The following is a 12073-nucleotide window of genomic DNA, read 5'->3' on the forward strand; positions in this document are numbered from 1 at the left end:
TACCGGAGTAGCTTCGCCTATAACATTCTCAACCCTACCGGGGCCACTTTGCCAACTCACAAGTCCACGTCCTCAGATCTGCTTCATTGCACCCTCGTCCAACCTACCGGAGCAACTTCTGACGCCCCGTCCACGGCCGTAGATCCGCGTCTTCAACACCATCTTGAACCCAACCACCGGAGCAGCTTCACCGACGCCCTTGTCCACGGCCACATATCCACTTCACCCACACCGTAGTCCACCCTACCGGAGCCGCTCCACAAACACCCTACTCGATGGTTCTAGATTTCCTTACCGGACCCCGACAGCCAGCACAACATCATCACCATTGACGTTTCTAACCTGATTCCCACCGTCTGGCAAGATGCCAAGCACCTGCCACGGCCTAGGTACTTGTCACCTTTAAACCCTGTCCAGCATCACCTGCCCGATGTACTTCAAATATACTAACAGGTCGCTATTACATGTTATGCAGCTGGCAAAAACTACAAGGACGATGTTTCTTCTAGATCTAACAGCTTGGCCAACCAAGATTCTGGACTGAGGCATTGCCATGATCTTGTAAGTGCGTCTCTCTCTATTGTATTGTTGTGTGCCTGCCGGCGTGCTTTGCTAGGATTTTCTACATTAATCCCTTTGTGCGGACAATGATTTCTACTACCGGCTGCTAAATTAGATATGTAGATGTCATACATGGTACTACCTCGTACCCCCGTTCCTAAATATAAGTCTTTCTAGAGATTCCACTGTAGGCTACATACAGAGCAAAATGAGTAAATCTACACTTGAAAATGCATCTATATACATCTATATGTGGTCCATACTGGAATCTCTACACAGACATATCACTACAAAAAAAGACACATCCGTGACATTTTGGGCCGAACAAAAAAAAATTCTGTCATGCTTATGACACTTCTATGACGATAATTGTGAGAAAACCCGGTATCATCATAGATGTGGTGGGCTCCTACTTCTATGAAAAAAAATCATGACAGAAAATGGGCTTCTCATCCTGGGCGGGCTGGAAACGTAGCTGCATGACATTCTTTGGGCCGTCCATGATGAAAAAAACCATGGTAGAAGCGAGGGCGAGGAAAATATCAGGGAGTTCCCGGTTACGGTGGGTGGTCGGGGCCAAGCGATGCATGTTTCTCTCGTACACGTACGCGCGTGGGTGCGAGGCGTTGGGCTCTAACTGAACGCAAGCGAGGCGTTCGCCTACTGAACCCGAGCGATTGCACTGCAGGCTATGCATTACTGAATCCAAGCGATTGATCGATGGCTATTAACTGAATCCGATCGAGCGATTCCTATGCTACTGCTGCTAACTGAAGCTGGTCGGTGCTGCCTCTGGATGAACAGTGAGCGCTGTTGGGGGGTTTGGGTGAACAGTTCCCGATGGGGGTTGGATGAACAGGACCCCGTGGTGTTGCCTCTGGATGAACAGGTCCCCAATCGATCGAGCTGGTTGGGGGTGGATGAACAGGACCCCGTGGAGGGCTGGATGAACAGTAGCCGGTGGAGGGCTGGATGAATAGTAGCCCGTGGAGGGGTGGTTGAACAGGACCCCGTGGAGATGGCTGGTTGAACAGTAGCCGGTGGAGGAGCGGTGGAGGCTGGATGAACATGAGCCCGTGGATGAACAGTCGCAGGTGGAGGCTAGAGGAGGTCGACAGTGGAGATGAACAGTATCTCGTGGAGCCTCGTTTTGCGGTACGCCACACCCCTCCCGATGAACAGGACCCCCGTTTCGACCGTAGCGCTCCAACACAAGTCTGTTTCCTCTGTTTTGTGGTATACCACACCCCTCCCGATCAACAGGACCCTGTTTCAACCATAGGAGGTCCGAGAGAAGTTCGTTTCCTCCATTTTGTGGTACGCCAGACCCCTCCTGATGAACAGGATCCCGTTTCAGCCGTGGTCGGTCGAACACAAGGCCGTTTCCTCCGTTCTATGATACGCCAGGCCTTGTTTTGGTCGGTTGTTCCGTCCAAACCAGTTGGCTCTTGATGAGCATGGCGTATTTTGTTGCCTCCTGATGAACACAATGCATTCCGTTGCCTCCTGATGAACACGACAACGACGTAGTTCCTCTGTTCTGACCCAGCCATGTACATGAGACCTGGCCATACGTATGCGTGAGTAGGCGTTCGACACCCTGCTCGTATGTACGTACGTGCCCGTATTTACTTTCTTGCACCCTGGCCGTTGTACGTACGTGTAGACAATATTAATGGGGCTGCGTGACATGCTACATGCGCGCCTCTACAACGACACGTACCCTTCCTTGTACGGCCAAGGTTCATCGCTGCAGCCTGCAGACAGACCGATCGACTAGTATGTACGTACACGTTCGTGACCAGAATGACAACACTACGTACGCTTCGACCAGGTGGGTCCCGACTGTCAGGCACTTCCTTGCGTGCAAAGATGTAGCTGGTGGGTCCCAGCAGTCAGGGGGGAATCATTTTTTTGCCCGTAATATGGACGCACTTCCTTGCACGTGAATATGTAGCTGGTGGGTCCCAGCAGTCAGGGAGGAAACATTTTTTTCGCGAAATACGGTGGCCCGTCTGGTGGGTCCCTGCTGTCAGGTGGAGGAATCATTATTTTGCACATAATAAGGAGGCACTTCCTTGCTGCGGCCGTGGACCCAGCTGTCAGCCTCTCCACGTACAGTACTCTTCCGATGGAAGTCGTTCCTTGAGCACATTGACCACGTCGCACCGAGAGCACCAAGTCAGTGGACGATGGTGAGGCCTAGGAAGGGGACACGCGGAGCCAGGGAAGATGTGACAGTGGATGCCCACGCGGAGAGAAGTACGAGGGTTCACTGGTTCGACTTCAGTATGAGGGTGCCGTCGCCGTAGGGCCTGGCCAGCGGTGGGAGTAGTAGGGGCGGTGAGGCCTCCACGGCATCACACCCGGCCACGGGATATAGGAGCACGCGACACAACCGATGCTGGTTTGGGTGGCTGGAGCAAGAAGACCAGAGGTTGAAGAAGCACGACGGCCATTAGATGGGCATCGTACGGTCACTTCAGCTAGAATTGTTTATATTGACTAAGTTGACAAAGCTCTTGCTACGCGTCAACTTAGTAGGCCCACAGGTCAGCCTCTGAAATGATGCGCCCCAGATGTCAGGGGGAGGAATCTTTTTTGGGCGGCTGAAGAAAGAATATCTGAGATTGAAGAAGAAGCACGACATCCGTTGGATGGACATCCAATAGCCACTGCTGCTAGAACCGTGTGTTTACTATAAGTTGAGAAAGCCTTGCATATTTTTGATGGGATCTGAAATATTTTTATCCCGAAATTTCTAGTCAGATTAAATATAATTTCAAAATAAATTTGTATTGCATAAAAATCCAACAAAATATTGCGCGCGCAACAAGTAATGAAATTAAAATTTTCAAATTCCAAAAATAATATATTTTTTAAACTAATTACGTGTTTGGTGCATTTTTTATAGTTACTGCACAGTTTTTATAATTACATCCCATTTATTATTTCTTAAAGCCCATTTTCTTGTTAAGCCTAATGCATCCCTCCTAGGAAAGATTTGCAGCCCAGCGGGGCGGAGAATAACAAGTTGACACGGATTGTGTACAACTGTCGGCCCAGTTGCATTGCTGATGTTGAAAAAAAGGCGTGTGTAGTACAGTACAACCTTACATGGCTACTCAGCCCACATTCAGCAACATTGGAAAGGCCCAAACAAGGCTTCTATACAACTTTTTGAAGTCACTAAGATCAATTAATAACTTAAGAAAAAAGTTAGAGTACAGTGGAACCTAATTAAAAGATGTCACGAGCGAAGAAATAATTCAACGGGTCCCACTTGTGCATGTGTGTGTGTGTGTAAGAGAGAGAGAGACCCATCGGTCGATGCTCATAAATACATCTTTCAGCCATATGCATTGATGATGCTCAGTAAAAACTTATATAGTTGACACAATCATATAGAACATCATAGCACATTGAACTTGCATACAAATATTTCACGCAGGCGGCACAATCAGGGTGGAAGCAGTGGATCGCTACGGGTAGGGCTATGTTGAAACTAATGAACTCGTACATAACGGTTCATCGTGTTTATCAATGACGGGGAAATATCTTGAATGTTGTGCAAAGAAAACAGACAGACAACACAATATATAAGTTCTGCTAGAACATTAAGTTGATGTACAACCCTTTCTAAAAAAAGTTTAGGTAAAAAATAGAACAGGTCACAATCAAATGTACTGGCACATTAGTGGTTCACACCTATAGCTCGGATTTAACTAGTATCTAACAAGATTCAGTTGTTACCTCAAATTAGAGCACATCCAGGCAGCCAGCCCTGCCTCTTCTCCCAAAGAAGCAGTGGCCTCCACCATGCGATGGAGTAGGCCCTGTGCCATCCATCATTCCGAGAAACACGGGGAAAGTCTGACGATGACTCCTATAATGGAACTCATCGATGGACTCGGGCACCAGCGGCGGCGGCAGGACTTCGATTGATGGATTCACCACTTCTTCGACATGTGCGAACACTCGATATAGGTACATCCCTAACATGGTCCGCGACTGCCTTGGTGGCGATGAATAGTACAACCCCGGTTCCTGCATCGGTATCTCAACACCAATCACCTTCGGTATGGTGGACGACTTCTTCATCCATGCCATAACCGTTATAGCCCAGCTGTCTGGAGGAACAAACATACTTACGATCTCACCTCCAAGGTCGTTAATAAGCTCATTCATGGACTCGTCGTTCCAAACACGTCGAGGTATGCCGTGGAAGGTAAGCTTTGTTAAAAATTCAAGCTCATAGGGCACTGAGCCCCATCCTTGGTGCCACCAATCAAAGCTCACCAGTGCGCCATCGCAGGACAAACGCCGGGAAGATTCGAACACACAACTGTAGTCGAAAGTTTTCTGGAACCTGACGAAGAAATCAGCCGGTGGCGGACAGACTTGCAAGTCACTTATTTGGATGCCGTGTGGAATGCCAAGAGCTTTGATAAGGTCATCCGACGAGACGAGAGGTCGGTCGCCGTTGATGGTTACCATCAGCACTTTGCCGGCAAACTGGTCGTCAAGCACCGCCATGCCACTGTTGAGCGACAGCACGCAGCACCCGAAGGCAGGACAGACCTCAGGATCTCCGGCTTGGAGATCCGCATTGACCGGCGACATGATAGTGCGCTTGAGTACAGGGATTACAGGAGGGGGATTTGGGGGAACATGAGTAGGAATCGAGATTCCAGAGGTGGGGGAGGGCGGGAGATTGGGGATGAAAAGGTAGCATGAATTTCTAACACGCGCCAATATGCTCTCCGCGTGCAAGCGCACGAAGACACCGGTGGTGCCCACATGTCGGCGCGCAAGAGTCCCAATTCTTTCTTTTTTTGAGAGCCCGGCCTTTTTTGAGGATCTTTTGAGAGCCCGGCCTGAGAGTCATAATTGACCTGTTTGGCATTGCATTACTACTCGGCCCATATTCAAGGACACCTCACTGGCCTAAACAAGTGTACATCATCGAAAAGACACTGAGCTCAAATTGTAACTTGAAAAAAGGAGATATACTCTGAACACTGGAGAATGGTGATGCCCTCATTTAGCTCACCACCAGTTCGAGACAATAAACAGTTCGAAACAACGATATATGTACAACATTCAAACACTGACTAGTGACTACTACTGACATAAACAGCAAGACATGATAGTTCATAATAAGTCTTGCTACACCACCAAAACGCACCCATCTGCAGCACTCAGACTCTCGTGATCCAGACAAGAATGACATTCTAAATAGAGGCAACTATTTCATAGTAAGAGTGACATAGACGAAGATGACCAAATGACAAGGAATATGCATAAGAAAAGAGAGAACTACCCATCTAGAACAAGCAGCAAAGACAACAAGTCATTCGAAGAGGGATGATCCAACACCATCATAATTTGAAGCCCCGCTTCAGCCACCAGTGATCCGGAGAGACCAGTACTCCACCCTTTCGACGCAACAGCCCAATTACCTATCAACTTAAATACTTGAACCACATCGCTGCCTGTTGGACTCGGCACATCCAAGGATCAAAGTTAATCCAGATGCCTTTGTCATTCTCGCCTTCTTTTGGTTGCAGGCTGTATTGTTGACAATCAGGGGAGTTTGCTCCCAAACTCCTAGGGCTCGCCGTGTAGACACAGTTTTCCATAACAAACAGAGCATCTCTGCCATCAAGGTCCTTGCCAAAGTTGATCTCCTGGTCAATCGGATAATTGAGTCCAAGAAACAGAGAGTGTGAACTAAGGCTGTTTACCCACCTCCAACTCAAAAATCCTGAAGGCCCCAACAAGCTGGCATCCTGCTCATAGACGTAACAGCCATTGTTCGGATGCTCACGTATTTCACGGTGCTTGTATACAGTGGGGTTTTTGCAATATAACTTTTCGGGCTCATGTGTCCAAATGATCATCAGTCTTTTGTCGTCGTCTAATCGAGCGAGGAACCAGTTGTGCTTCCCTATTTTTGGCAAAAGTGGTGTGATTACAAAGGGCAGTAACTATAGGGACACTGCATCATATCAAAAAGGACAGGCATTGTTAATGTAAGATCAGCATTGTTCAGAGTATGAGTAGGATAATGCAAGAAACAACATTGATATGTCCCTGTTGGAATTGGGAGGAAAATACAGGGAAAAGTATACTGGGTTCAAAAATATAGAAGTGCCATGCATGGTGTTATCTCACAATTGATTCTTCACAGGAAACTACCAGTTCATGCATGTTATGTAATCATGTTCTGTCTTCACAAACAAATTCTTCAAGGAAACTAACAGACCATGCATTGTTATATACTCATGTTCTATGGGAAAAAATTGTGAGCATATTATTCTAGCCATTGATTGTTGAAGGGCGAATATAGGTATGTACACATGGTAAGCATTACAGGATTTCACTACTTCCAAATATAGACTTCTCCATATGCACATTTACTTCCCTAATGTATGGTTAGATGAAACCAACAGTGTGATGCATGTTTCTCCATCATGAAAATGAGGAAACTAACATGGCCATTAATACACACTCATATTTAGTAGTATATAGATTACTATAAAATAAGGAGAATATCAATATCTTCCTAACTGTTTGATTATTCGGGGGTACAAATTGGCTGTAATGACATGGTCATAATCGCATGAATTAACTCATTCCAAATATAGCTGATTTATGGCATCTCTAATACATTGCCATAGTTCCACTCAAATTCTGCTCAAACAGGGATATGCTAATCATCACAAAAAGTTCAAACAGTGTCATGGAGGCATCATTGACATCAGACGGAAACAACTTACACGCGTCATCCCAGCAATACGTGGTGCCATCTGCTTTGTCGATCGTGTAGATGATGCCATTGTGTTCAATAGCATCATAGAAGTGTGTATCAGCTTTGACGATGATCCACTACGAGTTGAGTTGCCTCCAGCTAAAGAAGGCACCGGCGTAAAGATAGGGGAGTCTGCAGTCGAACAAGGCAATTAGCTTGAAGTCTGCGTAATCCGCATGTTGTGTGGGCACTTGGCAGATTACAATCTTCTGCAAAACAAGGTTCGTCCAACTGCATGGTAATCTAGATGACTTGGACCGCGATGGTAAAACTCTATATAATCTGACAGAGGAAGGATAATCTCATGGGAGGTCTGGAAGTTCACGAGCACCAACTTTTTCCTGTCTTCTCTGACGGCAGCCATCTAGTGGGAGCTCATGCCGACCCAGTACATACCTGCCAAGAAGTTTCGGGCGATGGTGATTGGATCGAAGTCGAGGGAAATGATGTACGGTGGCCACTACATACCTGCAAAGAAGTTTTGGCTAATGGAGATCGGATTGAAGTCGAAGGGCATCATGTATGCCTCCGTATCATGGTGAGCAAATCTCGCAAGACCAGATAGCAGCAAGAAAGGTGTCTTGAAAAGCTTAGGCCTCGCTTTGACGATGGTCGTGTGCATGTCCCTCGAGCATGCAGCCACCCGCAGGGCGCTCAAAATATCCATACATGAACAGCAGAGGTCGAGGATGTCACTGGGGAGATTGCTCCAATCGCGGCTCATATGGATGCTGCGCGGTTCGCGTTCGGCCATGGTGGAGTTTGGAAGGTGGGGGTTTTGGGGGCTTGATTTACGGTGAAGGTTCTCGGTGCTGGAGCGGCTAGCGAGGGAATAGCGGTACTGGGGGAGGCGAGCAAGGCGAGAGTACGTGGGGGCATAGTGAGATGATGAAGAGCGACCTTAGGATCTCCGGCGAGACGGAGATGGAGATAGAGATGGAGTGGTGCTAAGGGAGAGGGAGACGAGGCGAGGCATGCTATACAGCGATGGTGACAGTGACTACACAGTGCACAAGGTGAGGCTGACTTTGGTAACCAGAACACGCCGCCTGGACTGGTGTCACCTCGGGCACAGGGTCTTGTCAATTCACTGTGAGGACCGGATGAATAATATTTTGACCATTAAGTGTACCATAGTTGCACCACTACTAGTAGGAGTAGTAGGAAAATGAGTAGTACTGTATAGCGGAAATAGGTCTCCCATGCTAGCATGCCTCTGGGTTCACTTCATCCTCTAGGTATCATCCATATTGCGAGCAGAACCAAATTCTCGTGCATGCGGAAGCGCAAAGAAGGCCTTTTCTTTTTTGAGGATAACCGCATATTCCTTCACTAGAGAATGTTGTGTCTCCCACGCATGCGCCAATATCCATCCAAACCAGCTATGACACATTTTTTTATCTGTTTGCATAGGTCCCACCTGTCAGGATGGGTGCAGAAATAAAAAGGAATCATAAAATGTCTCACCACGGTGATTCAAAAGAGTGACCTCAACTAACCAGTGGCACATGTAGCGCTAGAAGGATGGGCGCGTACAGGGACATGTACCACTCCTCAGTCTACCCGCGTAGCCTTTTCGTTTAGTCTACCTAGCCATCTAATCAACTGCCTGCAGGTCACTTCTCCCATTTACTTCTCCATCGGGAACCGATTTTCCTCGGCTTCTTCACTACTCCTTCATCTTCATTTGCATCCCGTGGGCCCCGAGAGGGAAATGTAACTCCTACACCATCCTGCAATATAGGCCATCCGATTTATATCCTATGGATAGGAAGGAAACTATGGCAATTTTGCAAAAAGATACCCACACCCCTCTCCACATTTGCAAATAAGGCCTTCCCTCGTTCATCCTTTTCTCCCACAAGATAAACAACTCATACAAATGCATCTTGATGTTCCGTGCAATGCATGGGCATCTTGCTAGTATAAGAGAGTAGTAGACTAGCAAGATGCCCGTGCATTGTACAAAACATCAAGATGCACCTGTATGAGTAGTTTATCTTGTGGGAGAAAAGGATGAACGAGGGAAGGCCTTATTTGCAAATGTGGAGAGGGGTGTGGGTACTTTTTTGCAAAATCATCATAGTTTCCTTCCTGTCCGTTAGATATAAATCGGACGACCTATACTGCAGGATGGTAGGCACACCATCATCAACAACTCTGTTATAAGAGTAGAGTAGAGATAAAGATAGAGACTACTACTACCAATGTGCTGGCCCGTGCATTGCAATGGATCCAAAGTAGTAGAATAATACTTGTTCATGGGCTTGAAATATAAACACTCTAGTTTTGATATACATATATCAGTAAAAATAAATCACGCTCCACTCAAAATATATTCCTTGGGTTGTTTTGATGAGGTGAGGGGCGGGTGTGGCTGGTTTGAAGATAACAGGTTTTAAAAATTGGAGCTATTTTTTTTACATTTTGTAGCGTGGCACAGCATCTAGTGCACCTAAGCGTCTGAAAAAAATTGAGTTTGGGTCAGTGGCACACCCTGCGGCAGGATGCCCGTGTGGGCTTCTTCTATAACTAGCAAGATGCTCGTGCATTGCAGGGAACATCAAGATGCATTTTTTACAAAACACCTGTTGTGATTGACCCTTGCAGGAGTAATCCCATGTAAAAAAACTAATGATATCTCGAGAACTTTATCAGAAAAATGGTATCTTTCGAACAATTTTTCTCTACTACTGCTCCTTGTAGTGAGCGGTATGCAATGCATGTGTCGGCAGACATGACGGCTTGTCCATGTAAGTTGAACCACGGCGACCATCACGTTTCTTGTTTCTACCACTACCACATGCACACACGTTTCCCACGACGCCGCTCCAACCCACGGCACGACGTCCCCCGACATGCGCCTCATCCCTCTCGGCCCCACCGCTCCTCTACCTTTGTGTGCATGACATGCGGGCTAGCTGAACTGCGGCGACCATCAACTTTCTACCACAGCCACACCCGATTGGACGTGGTTTGCCTGCTCCGCTCCTGTGCTCTGATCCTTACTCCCGCACCATCGAATTTTCATCAAGCGGCTGTGATACATTTCATCCCGCGAATCAATCCTCAGCTGGAGTACTTCTGTACTACAGGTAGTACCCGCCGGTGTGGCGATCTATGCCTCGTAACGCCTCGACACCCAGCTGTGGCACCCTCGCCACAGCCACGCCACCACCAGACAGTTCATCTCGAACGAGTAAGTCACGAACCACGCCACCACCATGAGAATGACATGTTGGCCAGCTGCATTTAAGGTCCACATGGCATTGACTCATAGGCCGGTGCACTAAGCCACTAAAGCTTGGTCCCATGGGCCCCGAGAGGGAAATGTAACACCTACGGCAGGCCTTGTGGTGCTCCCGCAGTACGAGCTCGTGCCAAACCCAGAATTTGTTTCTTACTACTACCAACTAGTAAGTACACGTGCATTGCACGCATGAGATTTGGTAACCAAATTATGAACAAATAACACACTATAGCATGTAAGGTTTGAGTCATACATGCATGACGTAGATGTTTGTTTAATTCTTATAGTTCATCTAGTTCAAAATCAATTAGTTTTATAAAAATGTATTTTAAGATTCATGGAATTGTGCATTTTAAGCATAAAGTAAAAACAAATAGTGATAATTCATTTTGAAAAAAGAAGTTTGGGCAATTAAGATATGAAAGATTATAGAACAAAGGAAAAGTGCTTGTGTTTTGAGGTTTCTGCATTATGCTTAAGTTCAACCATGGAGTCTTCTAGATTCTACATGTGGCAGAATCTGGGGGAATGTAGATGATATCCAATGGCAAGTAGTGCTCGGATTTGCCATCTTTGTATTGTCAGATTGGCTTCATCCAACGACCAACTTTCAAAGTTATTCACACACTATCTCTACTCTTATAAAAAACCGAGTTGGTGATGATGGTGTGCCTTCCATCTTGTAATATAGACTGTCCGATCTATATCTGACGGATAGAAAGCAAACTATGACAATTTTACAAAAAAACCGCACCTCTCTCCATATTTATAGATAAGGCCTTGCCTCGTTCATCCTTATCTCCCACAACCTCATTGCCGAGCAAATAAAAAAGGAAATCTCTGGAACAATCTGGCATGGTGGCCGCTACCGGCGCCGTCCATCCCCATGCCTCCGCCCAGTCCGACCACCAGTCACCACCATGCCCCACTCCTCCTCACCTTATCTCTCATCTTTCTCGAGATATCATTTTTTTCAATGAAATACTCGAGATACCATTTTTCCGATAAAATTCTCGAGATATCATTAGTTTTTACACATGGGATTACTCCTGCATGGGTCAATCACAACAGGTGTTTTGTAAAAAAATGCATCTTGATGTTCCGTGCAATGCACGGGCATCTTGCTAGTATCTCTACTCTTATAAAAAATAGAGTTTGGTGATGATGGTGTGCCTGCCATCCTGCAATATGGGTCGTCCTATTTATATCTGACGGATAGGAAGGAAACTATGGCAATTTTGCAAAAAGATGCCCACACCCCTCTCCACATTTGCAAAGAAGGCCCTCCCTCGTTCATCCTTTTCTCTCAAAAGATAAACTACTCATATGAATGCATCTTGATGTTCCGTGCAACACATGTGCATCTTGCTAGTAGAGGTATAGATGTGTCGGCCCGTGCGTTCCAATGGATCCAAAGTATATCTATTTAGTGGAGTGCACTCTAAACA

Source organism: Triticum aestivum, chromosome 3A (assembly GCF_018294505.1).
Source record: "Triticum aestivum cultivar Chinese Spring chromosome 3A, IWGSC CS RefSeq v2.1, whole genome shotgun sequence".
NCBI lineage: Eukaryota > Viridiplantae > Streptophyta > Magnoliopsida > Poales > Poaceae > Triticum > Triticum aestivum.